Raw genomic sequence first — 18,407 nt, forward strand, 5'->3', positions numbered from 1 at the left:
TTTTTATTTTTGTCATCCGGAGCCTGGAACCGTTTTCCCCGATCACGAGCCCAACGAAATCAGCCGATTGGCTCTACCGGTGCCCGTTAATCGACCAATCGCAGTGTTCGACTTCGAGGTTAACGCATTCACGGTCCTTCTCCTGCACGCAGAGTCGTTATGTAAGGTGCATCGACTGTGGATTACGTGCAGAAACGTAGCCTTGCGTTATACCGAGCTTCGAACACATCGATGGATGGAACAATCTGTCACCAATTCGACTATTCATTGTTCTTTCATTATACCAACTGTTCTCCATCATTCATCATTTTTCTAAATCCAATAAATTTCTCCAATTTTTCACCATTTATTTTTTCACATTTCTTTATCGAGGAAGGGAGGGGGTTAAAATTTGAAGGGAAAATACCAAGGACGGAGTTTTTATAGAAGAGCACATAGGTAGATTAAAGTTGGATTTAAAAGATCGAGATAGAACGCGCAATGTGTCTGGAGAGTCGTTGGGGAAATTTGTGGCTGTTCTGCATCTGCTTGCAATTTATCAGTAAACTATAGTGGAGAATTGCAAAGACTATGAGAGTCTTGAGCAGCTTTACAGACTCCAATTTGCACGGCATGTGCGCCGTGTACCGACTGACGGATCGAAACATTACGGCTATTTTTTCTCTCGAAGCCTCTGTTCGTCTGGGCTAATATAACCGAGCAAGCCTTTAATAACCGATTCGTTAACCAGAGTCATTCTACGAGCCATAAATTACCCCGTATTACCCGTGTCGACAGAAAAATTCTCCTGGAAAAAGTCACCTATAAATACTTCAAACAAAAAATTGCTTGCTGAGAAAAAATGCTCTCTGACTCTTTTATTGATAAAAGAATTAAAACGAATGGGGAATTTTGCTTCAATCTCGTTGGAAATTTAAAATTACACGAACTAATTACTTCTTCCCTTGAAACGCTATTTCAAACACCGATAAACCTGATATTGACGTGAAACAAATCGATTATTGACTTTTCCAAGTATAAGGTGGAATTTCAGTCATGTAGATCGAAAAATGATACGGAAAGAAAGATGGGGAGCGAGGGAAAAAATAGAAGAAGGGATCTAAAGCGAGATTTAATGATTTTATCATATACACAGTCGAGAAATAATTTTCTCCTACTGCGTATAATCGGTATTAATGGTAGTTTAATGTGTCGGTTGCAAGAACCGCGCACGCCAGATTACAGTGGCATACACATACCAGTTTGCGAAACACGTTATTAATAATCCGACAAGTGCAAGAAGCGAGGGGGGAGGATTCGAGCAGGAAGTTAAGAACTCGATGGTTTTCGCGAGATATTTATCCTGGTGCGTTGACAAATATCCCCAAAGTCGGCGACAGGAGCTTCCAGAACGCCTAACGGGATTCGCCTGTAGGTATAAATGTAAATATCACCGGTGCTTACTGGAAACGATCCCATCTCAACGGCTATCTCTAATTTTTCCTCGATCGTTTTTATCCGAACGTTATTTGTTTACCGGTTTACTGCCACACATCGCACTCAATGAAATCATAAGCGATCCTGATTTATGCGACTCCGGTTTGCTATTTAATTGAATAAAAAAACTCGAAAAAGTAAGACACCTGAATTTCGACTTTTTCCTTTACTTTCCCACAGGTCACTGAGTATATCTATCGCTCTCTCCAATTTTAACATGAATTTTCTCAATAATCACACTGATTTTTCAAAGGTTCAAATACGCAAAAATATGGAAAATTTATAGATCCTCATCGTCACGATAATAAATAGTATTCCATTAATTTTCGTTTTCACAGTGAGTTGGACCAGCTCCACTGGTTGTGCGGTTTTACCGCTAGATGCTCGCCTGGTTACATTAAGATTTTTAGTTCGTCATTTACACTGTCGAGTCTTATGTTTATCATAAACTTCGTGCTACCAGGTCACACTTTTTTTCTCGGCTAACGTGACTGGCTGAACGCACGATTAATAAATTACTTATTTAATCGATAAATAAAATGCAAGAGATAACCCGATCGATCGCATCTTCGCTAGTGGTTTATAGGATTGATTGAACATAACTTGCAAACTGATACAAGGATAGTCGTAATTTGTGTATACGATCGATCATCCTCCGATCAATGACGTATCAATGGCCATAAAATCGTTCGCGTATGGTTCTTTAGAAGACGTCTAGATGAAAGTATCCGTTCGCCTTATCGCCACCTTATCCTCCCGGATTAAATAGCACCGTTGGTTTATTTATAGTGACGTTGACCAAAATTCGGAGCGTCTACCACGATTGGTCGAAAGTTTTTTTTCACCGCCATTTTGCCCAATTAAAATTTGTCTCTCAGTCTTCGAGCGAGAAATGCTATAAAAGCAAAATAGTCATGGAATTCCATAGACTCTTTTCCACCTCGCACCATTTGTTTTCCACTGAATCTCAGGAATTCCCCATCTTTATAATTAATACATTTGCTTCACTATACTCAATTACGTCTAGCGTCATGTTTCACTCTTTTTGTATAGAAATATGAAATCAGAAGCTGTAGCAGATTTTATACAGAGTGTATAGAAAAATATTTACGTAGCTGAGATGAATATCCGAAGAACGTTACGGTTTGAGGGTCTTGGTGAATTTTCCGAAGATTCGTCATCCAATAGAATACAATATGCAGCAGGTGGAAAGGAGTGAAGCCAAACGAGACGAAATCCAGATTTGATTTGAATAAGAGGCACGATGGCAAAGAAAATACAGTGTGCAGTAAAAACCGAATCGTCCAGTTTCTCGCGTGCTTTTCTCTCCTTATCGGATGAAATCGATACGAAATATGCACTCGAGAATCGTAATAATTAACGTGCACCTCACGTTTCTTTTTTTCGTATTAGAATTTACAACTATTAAGATACTGCCTTTCGATGCATATATTTCCCAAGTTTTGCGAGCATAAAACGAGTTAGGCTGGCATCTCGTTGGCATTCTAATGGCGCGGCCGGGCAACGGTAGCATGCGTGACATTCCTGGAAGGTAGGAAAACGGCCGGTTGAATTATGTATCCCAAAAGCTCGAGACGGTATTGGAGAGTGCGAGTATTGTGCAGCGGCCGCTGCTTTTGTGCGTTTACCTTCTTAACCGAAGTTGCGCGATTCTGGGAAAGAATGTCGCGAGAGCTGAAAACGATCCTACGGCGGATCTCAAGTTTTCAATCAGTGTTTATCGTCCCTTCTAATTTATTGGACATCGGCATTGTTGCCGGAAACCGGTACTCGATGGTAATCCGAGCTGCCAGGCTAACATAGAGACGTTCCCCGTACCCGTTTGCTCATAAATGGCCTCGAGAAAATGGCACCCTGCTTTCATCCTGGACCTCTGAAACGAGCAAATTATTCCTAATAGACTGCCATTCCCTCTCGGGAGGATCTTCGTGATGGTTCTGTCGAGCGACTCTTTTTCAAAATCTTCCGAGCTATCGAGAAAAACCTGGTGCCAATCGGTTTAAGGATAATGGTTCTACGGAAACGTTGGTAAATTCGACGATCCCCATGCAGGCACGAACAAGCGAATTTTTCACAGATCCTGCTTGGATCTTTCCTAATGAACGGTTTCATGCGTTTGCGAGTGTTTGTATAAAGGAAAGTAGAAAATTATAGTAATGCTATTATAGGGGGGATATATGCGAGCTTCGGCCGAGGATGAAGTTGGCCATGGTTCTTCTTCTTATAGCCACTCGGGAGTTTTATTTGAGAGAACGTCGGAGTGAGACTGTGGATCGCTCTGGCCCTGCCGCGTAAACTCATCGAGGCGTAGTAAAACTCACCTCACCACGGCAATAATGGTTCATTAATTAATATTTATAGTCTGCCCACGTGGCCATGACGCTTCCTCCGTGTATATATTAATTCTAGTAGGGCTGCATCCGCATCGGTTAAAAACTCTGCCCTATTACACTATACACAGTGGAATTCTATACGTATATGTCTCATTCGGAAAGGATACAACGTTATATGCTCGAAGACTGAATATTGCTTTCTAAAGTGTTTTTGAGACATTTTATTTATTAAAAGAGACGAAATCTTGTAAAGTATTTCAATGCTCCATGCAAACAGGATGAAATAAAATTATATACTTAAATAGATTTATTTAAACGACTATATATTAAAAAATTAATCATGACAGGTTTGCTCGTTATTTTTTCCAATTTCTTAAGAACGAAATAAAATTGTTTTAGTTTTCTCAACCACTTTTCAAGAAATCCATTCATTGGTCCATATTTTCACAGTCTCTACTCCAATAAAACTGATTAAATTTATAATTTGACTTTCTAACATAATAGCATTAATTCAATTTAGTGTAATTATCCAGTGTAATAGATTTTCCTTTTATTAACACGACACGTGTTGCATTTTTCAACGATAATTTCTTCATAAAGCTCCAGAGAGATTTCTCGTTTTGAAATAAATATAGTTTTGGCACAGGTTATTCGTCCTGACGTAATATTCGCTGTTCGCCCAGTGTATTCGCTAATCGAAGCTTGTAATTATCACGTATCGTGTAGCAGCAAAAGGTATAATACACTATACGCCGGCTTACACACCAATGATTTTCTTCCGCGTTATGATCGCCACTCGTCACGATGCCTGCTTCCTCCACACCGTTTTCCCACTTTCTGTATTCCTCAACTTGACTCGGCGAGTCTGCGTTAAAGTTCATTCGCCATCGTTCTGCTCAGAGAATTCTATGCTCTGCATTTAATGATGAATTAATTGCGGTAAATCTTATAATGGACATCGAAACAGAAAGTATATATATATATATATATATACCTTTAAATACACTATTTTTCTCAAAGATATAAACATTTTAATTAATATAAATACCTCCAAAAATTCTCTCCATAAAAATTAACATAGAAAGTTGAAAATGTGTGATCGAACGTTGAACAGTGGACGAGTACATAGCTTGAGCCTATTTTACAATCGAAAGCTAGGCTGTCAGGGGAAAATAAAATAAGAAACGAAGGAAAATGAGAAATTTGTTTAACGTGGAATAAATGCGCACGGGTTGTACGGGATCGTGTGCATAATTACACGCCTTTTCCTGGAACTCGATAAACGCTACAATTGTAAAGTTTGCGGTTTTCGTACATGAGACTCACGTGCATCGAGTTAGCTGCTATTCGCAATTATAAGCTATAATAATATGCGGTCACTCCCCACTACACCCCCTTCGAGAGATCTTCTTTCAACTACTAAATCTCGCAATTGAAGTTGCCGTCACGCGATTGCAGGAGCGTCGAATACTAATGTGTCGAGTGGCGTTATTTATTTTGCCATTCGCTGTATTAGACGCAAAAGAAAGTGACGTTTAATTTCCGCGCCAGCTAAACTGGAACGGAGATTCCAACGCGGGAAATAACACGGTCAATGCAATTATATCATCAGCCTGATTTTACCGCCTTATCAATTAATCATGATTAATTGAATCGAGAAATAAAATCAAAATTCATCCTGCCACGTTGCTCCGGAAAAAGACAGAAATATATAGGGGGAGGTGGGTTGAGATTACGAAAAATTAGCAATTAAGATTTACAAAGTCAGAGGCAAGCTTCGTTCTTAAAATGGCTCTAATTAATATGCTGAAAGGCTTAGGTAATTAATGCAGTTACAGCTACCGGATTTTGGTGATTATAAGCGATACATCCTACTGATAGCAGTTGAATGGACATGCTCCAAGTTTACAATGATTGCGCGTGATATGTGCATTGTTTGCAATAACATTGGATGGTGAATACATCAGGTACGATGAATATTAAACACGAAAATCATCTCGATATAATTATTGTAATTTAAGGTTTTAATGCTAGAAGCGGGGCGTTTAACCCTAAAATCGAGTGAAAACTATATGCGTGTAATCTATTCGTAATTAGCCCATTATTGTAGTCGCAAGGTCTTTGGTAATTACGGACCACTATTTTATAATTACGAGCCGGTCAAATCACTCCTTAAATATGAGAATAAATCCAAATTTTGGTCAATCCATTATCTAACCAAATTATTTCTACGCATTTCTTACGCGAATAAAATTTTAAGCGTAACAATAATTATTTATTCAAAAATATAAAACGAGAAACTTATATTTTGAATATTCATGAATAGCTTATTGGTGTATCGTGAAAAGTAATTAACATACTTGTTAGATGGTCCATAATCAATTTCCCCGAGCTTTCTTCTTCGCGCGTTAAACTTCCCACAAGAAAGGAGAAAAGTTCATGGTCGTGAGAGATTAATAACATTTTCATTGTTCGAGCTTCATCGTATTTGACACGTAACAAAAGGACTGAGAATCAACGGTTACAACTCAATTAGGCCTGATCATTGGTGAAATTTTGCGAATCATCTGTCATTAATGATCGGAGTTGCTAATATCTTCCTCGACAAAATTTATTCGACGCCAACTATCGGTATATTGATCGCCAAGCAAAAGTATAATATTTTTTGTATCTTCTCAGCAGAAGATCATTATTCCAAGAAGAGCGAATTATTAATAGATGAGCAGATTCTAATATTGAAAAAATAGGTTAATGGCAGGCAGCACGTATTATGCCAATTAATCACTTTCTTTTGGCGTGACTTGGCTGAGTATTGTTATCAAGAAAATATACTAAATCGACGGTGATTTACATGTACGGTAGGTAATGAGATGGAAGAGACAATATGGGATGAACAGAGTGAAAGTTTCTTCACTATCGCTCGCTACCCTGAATTTAATCGATAACGCGAAAGGTATTTCACACAGCAGTAAAAACCAAATATTTTTCTTGCAGAAGGTCGTTGACCGAGTGTGTTCCGTATAATATACTGTTTTTTTATTGTCGTCATTTATTATGCATGCTATAAAAAGCTTTTTTAAAATGTGACGTATATACTAAAGAGAAGTCATCGAGGTAACTTCAGTTTATCATTATGTCACCAAGCAATTGGTACGTATGAGTAGGTTTGGAAAGTTTGCTTCAAATAGCAGATGTTGAATTCTCGAAAGCTATTGATCATTTTTTCAATTTTTGCTAAAACTTTCGTGAAATTCGAGACTTTTCATAATCTAACCTGTAATTCGTTCATATTTATATATATATATATATATATTACTAAGAAATTATCGTTAAGAAATTGCAAGAATACAAGAGCAATTCATTAGTGATTGTTCGAGTTTCGTAAGAAGCGAGTAAAATGGCATTTGGTATTTATGAAAGTTGTGCGAACAAGTTCTCATTGTTGTTTCGCACGTATGATATATCATAGCAATGGGCATAACGCGAATCTGTTGGCTGATGCAATGATTCAAAGCAAAGAATTTCCTGAAGATTAAAGAAACTAGTTCGCATGGTTCTGCAGTAGTCGAATCGTGTATTATCAATGAAAACACGATGCGTTAAATAAGTGGGAGCTGGCGAGCGTGAAGCAAATAAATCGAAGAGGCGGAATGCTTGATGGACTTCCAGCTTGGGTGAATAAACTAACGAGAATTTAAGTCAGTTGTTGCCCTAATCATATCACTCGAGCAGTTCCCACGAACTGCTCAGAATATTTTGGTTCAGTTTCTACATTCGATTAAAAAATGTCGTAAAATCCTGAAGAATAACGCTGAGTTTTATGACCAGTGAGCAGTCTTTCGCGCAAAAATATCGATCGATGAAAATACTCCTAAGAATCTTGACAAAATAATGGCATAAGACTGATATATCCTTTGCAACATGATTATGGGGGGAGAAAAAAATCCAAGGAATCCACATTTGATCCTAACGACGGAAATTAGCGATATTTGCGTGCAGGACTTATGGTGGCGGTGCAATAAAAGATCGACCAAGATATTTTAACGAGATTTCAGAACAGTCAGCAGCTCTTAATTTCATAATTTACTTGTATCAAGGTAAACTTAACGATGACAGGAGGAGGAAGTATTGGCTTTATCGCCTTGGCTTTATCGTTCTGACATCTGTTCCTGGGCAGGTGACAATTTTTTTCAGTTTTCTTTTTTATATCCTCTCCGATCCGAGCATCTTCGTCGCGAGAAAAATTCGATTCATTAAGGGGAACACTTATCTTAATTAGTGCATTAATTTGTGTGGATCGGCTTGATTAATCTAATTTAAGGGGAACATTTCTGGGATGAGCATGAATCGTTTGAAAGATGTGGTCTCGAGAAGACTGGTTTATACTACTGACCTATAACCTGCCACGTGTCTGCGTAATTCTCATGTGGAGCTAGAGCGATGAGGCGAGGTAATGAAAGAGGCTGTAGGACTTGAAGAGAGTAGAAGAAATGAAAAAGGAGAAGCGAAGATATAAATTGTGAAGAGAAGAGGTGAGATAAGGCAATAGGTGGAGAGTGGTAAAACAAACCGGGTGTGGCGCCATTGACAGGCCTATATACTGCTTGTTAGGTCTTGTAGAAATAGAGAAGCTGAAGAAGACGATGAAGAGAGAGAGAGAGAGAGAGAGAGAGAGAGAAATACGTGACGCTGCTTGTTAAGTGAGATCGGATCGGCGTAGTCTGGTAAATCGAGTCTCGTTCACCTTATTTCACGCGCGCAACATGAGCCTGTGTGCGTCTGTCTCTCGGTATTTGTGTATACGTGCGTTAGGTCGAGTTCTATGCGGCCTTGCAAGGTCGTCCCCAAGAATTCCCGATCACCGTATCGTCCATGGATTTATCGAACTTTTTACCTCCTCGCGGATCGCACGATCCAACAATCACTCGCTAATTAATCGAGGCTGTGCCTCCACGGTAAAAAAAAATTAGCCGATCCTGCGAAAGTCTTGCAAAAAATCTACTCAAGATCGATTTGCTACAATTAATCGATAAAACCCATTCGCATCTTCATTCGAGTCCAGTTGTATCGTTTTTATATCAATTATTGACCAATTAACATCTCGACAGGTTTAGCACCGATTCTTTTTATCGAACCACTGCAATTATTGTAAACATTATTGGTGTGGTTGCAAAAAAATAAAATTGCTTATTTTGAAAGGTTGCATTATTTTTCGATTGAGACGTAATTGCGATTGCTGAAGAGAGATTAATGGTTTTTATTTGCCTTACTCTGATTCAGCTAGCAGGAATGAGAGATTGAGTTCGTTGTACGGGTAAGATTCTATATTGTACCGATTGGAGCCCTGAACTTGGCCTTTCAGGCGTTCTTTAAGAATTTATCCGCGTGATCGTGAAATCTTCGTGGTAATTGGCGATCGAGCTACTATTCTGTCACAGAGATACAAAGATAGAACGGTATCGTCTTTCGAATCGATGAGGTATTTAAGAGAGTTTGCTTCTTCAGGGAGGTTTACCAATCTTTACCCGATACTCGTGATAATTATCTTACCGTAAAATAGAGAGCAATTTTTTTCAATGTTGAAAATAGAATGTATATTTTTTTTTACAGATTTTATACATTTTTTAATATATTTTTCTTGTGGCAAATTAAAAAGTTGGCAAAAATCATGTATTTTATAGAAATGATTAGTGGTAATAGATAAGGTTAAAGTGTAATTAATTTATTAAATTATAATAAATCTCTTACCTGTTTTCTATCAGCTGGAGTCGGCAAATGATTCTGCAAGCACCAGTTATCGATTAACACTTAGGATGTTTATAGCAACGACAAACGTAGAAACTATTATTAGTTCAATCACTTTAAACTTCAGCTTCAGTTCAATAACGCTTTATACTCACTAATTACTGTCTGCTCAATTACTATCATTCTGGCAAAAAGTCAATTATTTTTCCAGAACTTGATATCCTTTCAAAATTAATTTAATATCACATTATGAAAAATTATTTAAATTCAAATATTCCTCATCAGAAAACGCTATACTTCCATAAATTTCCAAATGATAATGTGATAGTGAGCATTACGAAATTAACTAGCATGATTGGTAAATATTTTAAGCCAATCATAAATAAAAAGTTTCGAATCTGGCTTAATACCAACATAAGCTAAATAGATTTACAGAAAATACTAAATTTCAAAAAAGAAATTTTCCTCATCGGGTACTCATGGCCTTCTTCTTGTAAAGATTCCCAAAGACCACACTACTAGTTCCTCCATGAGTATTAATACAAAAAAATAGCGTATAAAATGTATCTCTAAAATTCAGCAGAGTTTGCAAGCGTATCACTAAATTTCCGACCGAAGTAATGTTCTTCACTTGAATGGCGAGTGTTTCTATTAGCTAATGTGGGACTCGGCGAGTGGAGCACGAGAATTGGCGGAAAACGTCAAGTGCCACCGACGTCTTTTGCGGCGTGTGACAGAATCGTGTTACAATGACGAGAGGAACGAGCAAGAAGACAGTCGTGAAGACAGTGGAAGGTGGGTTCTACACTGCGTGGTGGTCGGGTAGTTTGTGGCTGCGAGCAAAAGCCGAGGCAAGGCAGCCGAGCTGAGCTGAGACACGGCACGCTTTCTGTTTCCTTCTCTCTCTTTCTCTCTTTCTCTCCCCCTCTATCTCTCCCTCACTTTTTACCTCTTAGCGCATCCTTCTCCCTCCGTCCAACTAATCCCATCGCTCTTCTCCGCCTATATCAGCAGGACTCCTTTCCTTTTCTAGCCTAAGCGCTCTCGTGCCGGTAAACCGCGAGAACTCGCTCTTCCTCTTTTCCCATCGTCTCTTCCTCTCCGATCAACGCCAACGGATTTTCTCTCCTTCCCTCTTTCCCCTCCCATTCCCCTACTTCCTCTCACAATTTTAACATTGTTCTTTATTATTTTATCACCTTAACAGTGTACCGAAATAAAAGGTACGTCAATTTTCTACAAATTGAAATTATATTCTATATATATACATGTGAAACAAGATATATGCTTTGGTATCATAAGTATAAGTGAATTATAAAAGGTACATTAATATATAATCTGGGAGGAAATGTGAATTTACGTTTTGCGGTTAGACGAGGAGGGTTTATATAAAATAAACTCGTTAGCAGACTCGCGTGCGGGCACACTGGTAGGATATATACATATATATATATATATATATATATACAGGAGAAAGATACGACGTATTGTGAGTGCAGGCTGGTGTGAAAGAGAATCCCAGAGAATCTGCGGAACAGCGAAAGAAGAAGGTTGGGTAGTCCTGTAATGAGAATGAAATAGAGAAAGAGAGGAGGGTTATACGTATATTGTGTGTACTCGCGATGACTGCGAAGGTAAGCGAGACGACGGAATAGAGTCCGGACCCCGTACTTGCACACATTGCGACTTGCACGGCTATATATATATATATATATATATATATATCTATAAACACCTAGAAAGGGAATTACACGATCCTATAATACGTGGAAAGCAACGCTAGAAATGCACGCGAGGAAGAACCGACAAAAATTAAAGAATTCGAATCAGCTGCACTGATTTACCACATTACGTCATTGCAGATAACACGTGGAATAATTATCGGTATTTCAATTTTTTTAAACCTGTACTTAAAACAAAAATAATTGTCTAATGTTATGAAAAAATAGTCCTGTTGGAGGAAATTGTGAAAATTTAAGATCAATGCTGTTTTTTGTTATATTGTATTAATAGAGGAGTTTAAAGGAATTTTTCTATATATTTGAAATATTTGCAATTCCTTCCTTATAACGTTCTTACACTCTTTCCCCTATTATTTCTACTCATCCAATTTCTTACTTTCCTTGCAACAACAATGCGCTGCCAGTTACTTCTCACACTGCTCTCTTTCCACAGTTACGCTCCTGCGTTTTCCCAACCTTCCGTTCGGATTATCGTTTTCTGATTTAGTCTTCTTCGCTGTATATATTTCACTTTTTGAATATTTTAACGGATAAGACATGCGATCCCATGCCGCTTTACGGTATTATTGACCTGCGATACGATAGAGCATACCGCGTTTCTTTGCTAAATTTTCCACATTTCGTCCACAATCACACATAAAGCACTTTTACGCTTTTAATTATTATTAACTACAGAATCCACTCTGCACAGAATTACCAATCAATTTTACATAGAATTTAGATGCAGTCAGCGATTATATTTGTTCCACGAATAACAGCTATACGATTCGAGTGAAAAACTTAATATATGATAATGAGGTTATTGGATAAATTTGAGAATTGTTGAAAAATATTAGACATGCTCAACATAGGCTACTGAATCATATCTTCGAGACATATTTTATAGGAAGTTGAGATATTTATGAATCAAGAAAAGGGGGGCATCTCCAGTGAGTGAGAATCTTTGTGATGCGACTCTTTTCATGATTATCGCGTTGTTCAAGTTGTTCAGCAACCGACGCGTGTCTACTCGTGCACATAGCCCCAGTTTCCACCAAGAATTACAATCCTCTATCGCCCAAACATTCAACTTCTGCCCTGAATATGTAAAATATCTTTTCTTTGGTGTCGAATATATCGATGATCGGTATATAGATATATATAGCTTGTGCCGTTTTCCTTCATTAATTTTCATGGCACTCTATTTTCTATCGATTCCCATTATCCATTTTATACCCAACCATTTCAATCACCAGATATGCACGAGGCTCGATTTTTCGGGGATTCGACTGATGATGCGTGAACGAAATTTTCCAATGCGTCTTACTGCCTGAAAATATAACTGTCGAAACTGTGTAACGTACACTGAGAAGGACTAAGGATACCGATCAAGAGGTTCGCACTGCAACTGGATTTCACTGCATTCCAGTTAACACAGATGTACAACGTCTGATCAACCTACGGCTATATTTTGATTATGTGCAAATAAACCTGTGGGCTAAAATATATTTCCGCGTCAAGCTGCATACGCCTCTTTCGAAAATTTACTCGGAAATTAATTGTTCGAGTGGGCGGAAGCTAACGTTGCATTCCGATCTTAAGACCAGATTACGGAACAACGGAATTCTAAAATCACCGACTAAGTACATAAATAATAATAATATACAAGTTTCTCCCAAAGTTCTTTAATTAATTACTCAATGATACATTTGAAATCTATAGTCCAAGGAGATTCCGTCAGATTTGTTAGCTGAGCGATGAATATTTTTAAAAATCACGGTTCAAAGTGGATGGTAGTGCGGGATTATCGAGCTTATTGGCTCGGGGCCACCCGGGGTGCAATTAAAGATACAATTTTTATTAGCGCAGAGACATTTTTGATCAATAAATAATAATTTTGCCCACTTAAAATGTCTTCCTTATGACAGGTAAGAAATTTCGAAAATCCTTGCATGGCGCTTTACCTTTGGTAATTAACTCTTTACAGTTTTCTCTTATTTTCTTTTTTTACAGGACACGCACCCTCGATTTCCCCGATGATCGTCGCACCAACTAATTAAATCTCCATCGTTAGTTAAAAATCTCCTGTGTATGCGATAAATAACTTATTTATATATATATATATATGTATGACAAATGAATAAAGAAAGCGACGTCACCGTTCGCAAAATAATTATTCAAAAAGTGTCCAATTTTTCCGTCCAATTCGCGTAGCTTTCTCGTATCGCCAATTATGGACGATCGAACTTTTCCAGGAAAACAGAGCGGACGCTTAATTTTGTTTAACTACGATACGAAAATATTAAGAGGGATGATGAATACATTGGGTGATTTAATTTCGAACGGTTCGATAAGAGAAGGCTTTTAATCTCACTAAAAGTCGAATTAATCTCTCCCGAATGGGTTATGCAACGGCGTTGGATATAATTCGCGGCAAGTTAGCGAGATGTTCAGCGATCAATCTATCGGTGAGATAAGATTTCGAGAGATGAAGCGCCGGACCGGAGTTATCGGCAAGAAAATCCATTATTGTCGGCCAATTAATCTTGGCCAGTTGTCCGCCTTCTCCGTATCTGCATTAAATCTCCCTGGCGCTGGATGGTTGCGGCTACTTACGTTATACGATGCCATTATCCCGGAGATATTCCAGCAGCGTCTACTCATTACACGTGCAAGCTCGCATGGCACTCCAGTTTGGTACCGAATATTCCCTCATTTTACGGTACTCACCGCGATCATTACCAAAATTTCTTCTCGGCTAAAAATAATCCTCGTACTGACAGGAGCCATTTAACTTTTCGCATGCATCGAGTTACCTTAACGATTTTATCAACGGCGACTTTGACAAATGAAGTTATCCGAAGAAAATCATGCGCGCCAAATGAAGACATGTTGAGAAAATGTCCTTTTATATCTCTCCCTCGGTAAAATCGATCAAAATGTCGATGAGACGATTAAATTGGCAGGTATAATGTTTCAATGAAATCGAGCAATTTTTAATCCTGTACGAGTATAGTGTACATAGGGTTTAACAGTCGATTCTTCAAAATTCAACAGTAATTATTAATTTGAAGGATAAACTCGCTGGTATGTATAAAACATTTAAATTAAAGCGAGCGTTAATTTGCATGTGGAGCGGGACTACAGCTACCGATGCCATTAATTTGCAGCTCCTTACCGTAAAGGAAGGCACGGGTGAAATTAAAACCATACGCAGACACTTGAAATTTCAATAAGTTTTTATTTACACTGACTTTCCGTAACGTTGAATCTTGAATTTAAATAAAATCGAAAAAATGTCACCGTGCCTTCAATTAAATTCCCCCTTTTTTCACAGGACATTTCATAATTGTACTGGATAAAATTTACAGTTTTACGCAGCATGCTCGATAAGCACGAGAGTGGAATAAACAGATTAGTCATTCTCCATTTCTCGTTTAATTTTGTTAATTTTAAAGGGAGCACCTTGCAGACAATTCCTAAAAATCTAGATATATATATAATAATAAAAAAACTGTCGTAATATTAAGTAAAAGTTAAAACTGGCACGAAATAAAAAATAGAACGTTGGAAAAAAAATGAGGAACAATGCCAATGTCATGGAGGCTGCCGGTACTTGCGTAAGCAGAGTTGGCTCAAGGATGCTGTACGCTGATCTTGAGGAAGAGGTGAATGATACCATCAGAGGGAAAGGTACTTAAAGACAGCCTACAGTTAGGTAACATGTGGCAAAGCGACCATCTGTCTAGGAAGCGAGGGACAGCAACAGCAACGACATCTAACTGCTATCTTCCTCCCTCTCTCATAGTCCTGGAGGACCCCCATCGTGCAAGACGATAAGCAATTACCCATGACTGGACAAACTTCAATGCCAAGCATGCAAAATGCTTTTATTGCTCAACCGTACCTGCTACACAGCTACTACTAGTCTCGCTACCCCTGCTGAATCCCTAATATCATATATATATATATACATCTGATGCGAGATGCGAGCCAATCAGCGATAGTTAAACTTGACACGATATCCTCCACTTCCATCGTAACACTCTCTAAGATTTATATATATATATATATATATATATATATATATAGATATAATATAAAATCTGTGTGTACAAAGTGAAATTCTAGAATTACATTTGATATCAAGTGTGGACACCTGGTGTGTCGAGAGAAATGAATTCTCCTCGGTTGAAGCAGTTTTAAATTATTATCAATGCGCAATTGTGAAAGCGTAAGAAATCATCCAGGTATTTGCGACGAGATGGTTTCACTTTAGTAACGCGCTGCGAAAGATCTCGTTCCATCCTCTCGATGGATAATGATAGTTTCATCTGTTCCGGTCGCCATATTAAATTTACATTTTATCGCATATCGGAATCCGAGAGAAGATGAACCAGAGAAAATTGTTTCCCGTTTTGCTACCGTAGCCTGCCATTCGATCGCGTATAGCATGGAATTATCGGAGATTTTGCTGATGATATGTAGGAAGTGCCAATAGTGGATCTAGGAATTAAATGGGTTCAGGATTTGTCCTTGGAACTTTTATAAGAAATATATATATATATATATAAGCGTTTGGGGAACATGGCCCAGAAGGTAATGCAGCGTCACGCTACCTGACGTTTTACTACGGGAAACTGAAGGTGGTAGCTGTCGATGATTATTCGTCGCGTAAAGTCTAAACTGTGTTTTGAAAACGATACCTCTGTGAAAAGCCAAGAAACGTTTTGAAGAACATTAAACGTCTGACATTTGAAATGAAGTCGTGTGGTTATTATCCGAACAACTGCATGGCAAGAAACCAAGAAGAAGCGGCAACATCTTTTTCCTTCCGAGATACCGGTTTCGTGTTTACCTGACAAACTTACTCATAAGCTTTAGAGCAGTTGGTTAGAAGATAAGCTGTAGATCGATACCCCCACTTTCCAATGAAGATCCTCGTAAACATATGTTTTCGATGTTATTAAACGTTTAGAATGAATTATCGCCTCTATATTTAATTTGCAACCTCGTAAATGGCCTTCCTAATCAGCTTTTAATACCATCTAAGCTTTTTGGATATTTGATACGAAGGACTACTACATAATTACATAATTTATTTGTTTTTTTTGTTCAGTTTAGATTGATAGGTGGTAGCAGTAGTAGTTTAATTAAAATTTAGAGTCATTGATCGTTAGAATGTAAGAATCATCTTCGCACTGTTTATTAGATTCATGTGGGAAACTATCTAGTGTACACCATGCTATTAGGTAGTTATTTGAGTGACGGCTGAATATGAGATGTTATTTTGAAAGGTGTTAATCTTACGAAGTGCTAAGGAATAATTGAAATAACGGGAAGGCAAGAATTGATCAAAATGGAATAGAACGGTTGCAAAATTGCAGGTTGATGTACTCTGCAGGTTTGGTAGCATGCGTTCCGAGGGGCCAAAATAGAAATCCAGTTTTTACAAGGAGCCATAATCGTAAAGACCATCCTGCGCCAACCAGTTCCTTCGTACGATGATTCCTCCAAAAATCAGAATAAAACACGGAGGTTGGGACGTTTCCAGTAAAAATAATGTTCCTAATCTCCTAAATACATTCTCTCCCTTCTAGTAATCCATACCTTTCAATTTACAATATTTATTAAATTTAATATTTTTTCCTTTAGTGTTTTCTAATGGGGGAATCATTAGTCGATGGTGAAAAAAATCGCAGTAATTATTCACAGCATCTTATAATGTTTCCTATTATTACACGTAACGGCACGTTTTTTCCCAGTAAGAACATAGCAAAATATTATATAGACTCTATAATTCATTAGGAATAACTCACTAGTAATCTTCTTTTAGAAATATGCAATAAAAATTAACAGGTATCAATTTTAAAGTAAATGAAGCAATTGTAAACCATTTTTAGAGATCATCTGGCTCAACCAGGATGTGGACTTAACAATTTTATAGGAAAAAGTGAAGAAGTGAATATATTGACAGTGCACATGCAGCTTAAACAAATTGATTTCAATCCAATACATGCAGAATATATACGAAGCATTGCGATTATCGGTTAGATGAAAGATATCCCGCTGACCTGTCAAGAATACCGATGACAAGTGAGTCAACACACACCAAAGTAGCAGACAGCGTATATCAGAAGACCTATTGCGATACATTGTTTGGAATCCGGTCAGACAAATCAGAGATCATCAATAATTGCCCAAAGATACTGTTTCGTTGCATACGTTGTTCGTATAGTATTTGAAAAAACGCTGACCAATTGCTACTGATGAGAACAAACTAATTTCTTCAGTAATGATTTATACATGTGTAAGGGCTACCCTATACTAGATTTATTTTCAAAAGTTCACGTATTTGAAACTTGACATCTTCAGGGCCCATGATATACTAAGCAATTCTTCTGGTACCGAAACCTCGTTGATTTTTTAATACCAATTTATCGAGTTTACATTTTTTTCCAAGTAGTTATTCTTGTTATATTGAGAAAAAGTATGGCAGATCAATGTCAGAGATTAAAGCGCGTTCTTGGAATTGCGGTTTTGGCGATTGAACACATGTCACGCTCTTCTGATGGCTCCATCAATATTTTACATGAAGCATGAAAGTGACGGCGAGCTTGGACGGGTAATTGCGAGCCGATACTCTGCGTTGGAACGCTTACTTTAGTATTTATAGCTATAAGGAGTATAGGATAAGCGTATATAATGTTAGAGACGAGAGAAAAGCTAATTTAGTCGAGAAAAACAGCAGTAAACTGCTACAAAATGTTGGAGAGACGAGCATGTAAGTAGTCTAATCAAGCATGAAAAATTTACAAAACTTTATTCAGCCTTAAATATACAAAATTATCCATAACAACTTCATCTTGTAAATTGCATTATTATTTGTTCCCTAAAGATTTTTTCCATCTTGATTTCTACTAAGAATATTGATTGGATTTACTTATATTATTTTTTTGCATTGGGTAGGTAATGCAGGGAAGTGTTATAGTGTTTTTTTAATTTTCTTAATGAATAAATATGAAAAACGATTATAATGAATATTATTTTATAAACAGCGTGTAAAATAGTTGTTACAGATTATTGTTATGCAAAAATATGAAAAACAAAA

The sequence above is a fragment of the Prorops nasuta genome, unplaced genomic scaffold, assembly GCF_024137725.1.
Source record: "Prorops nasuta isolate Cenicafe-Biocafe unplaced genomic scaffold, Cenicafe_Pnas_1.2 PNAS00006, whole genome shotgun sequence".
Classification (NCBI taxonomy): domain Eukaryota; kingdom Metazoa; phylum Arthropoda; class Insecta; order Hymenoptera; family Bethylidae; genus Prorops; species Prorops nasuta.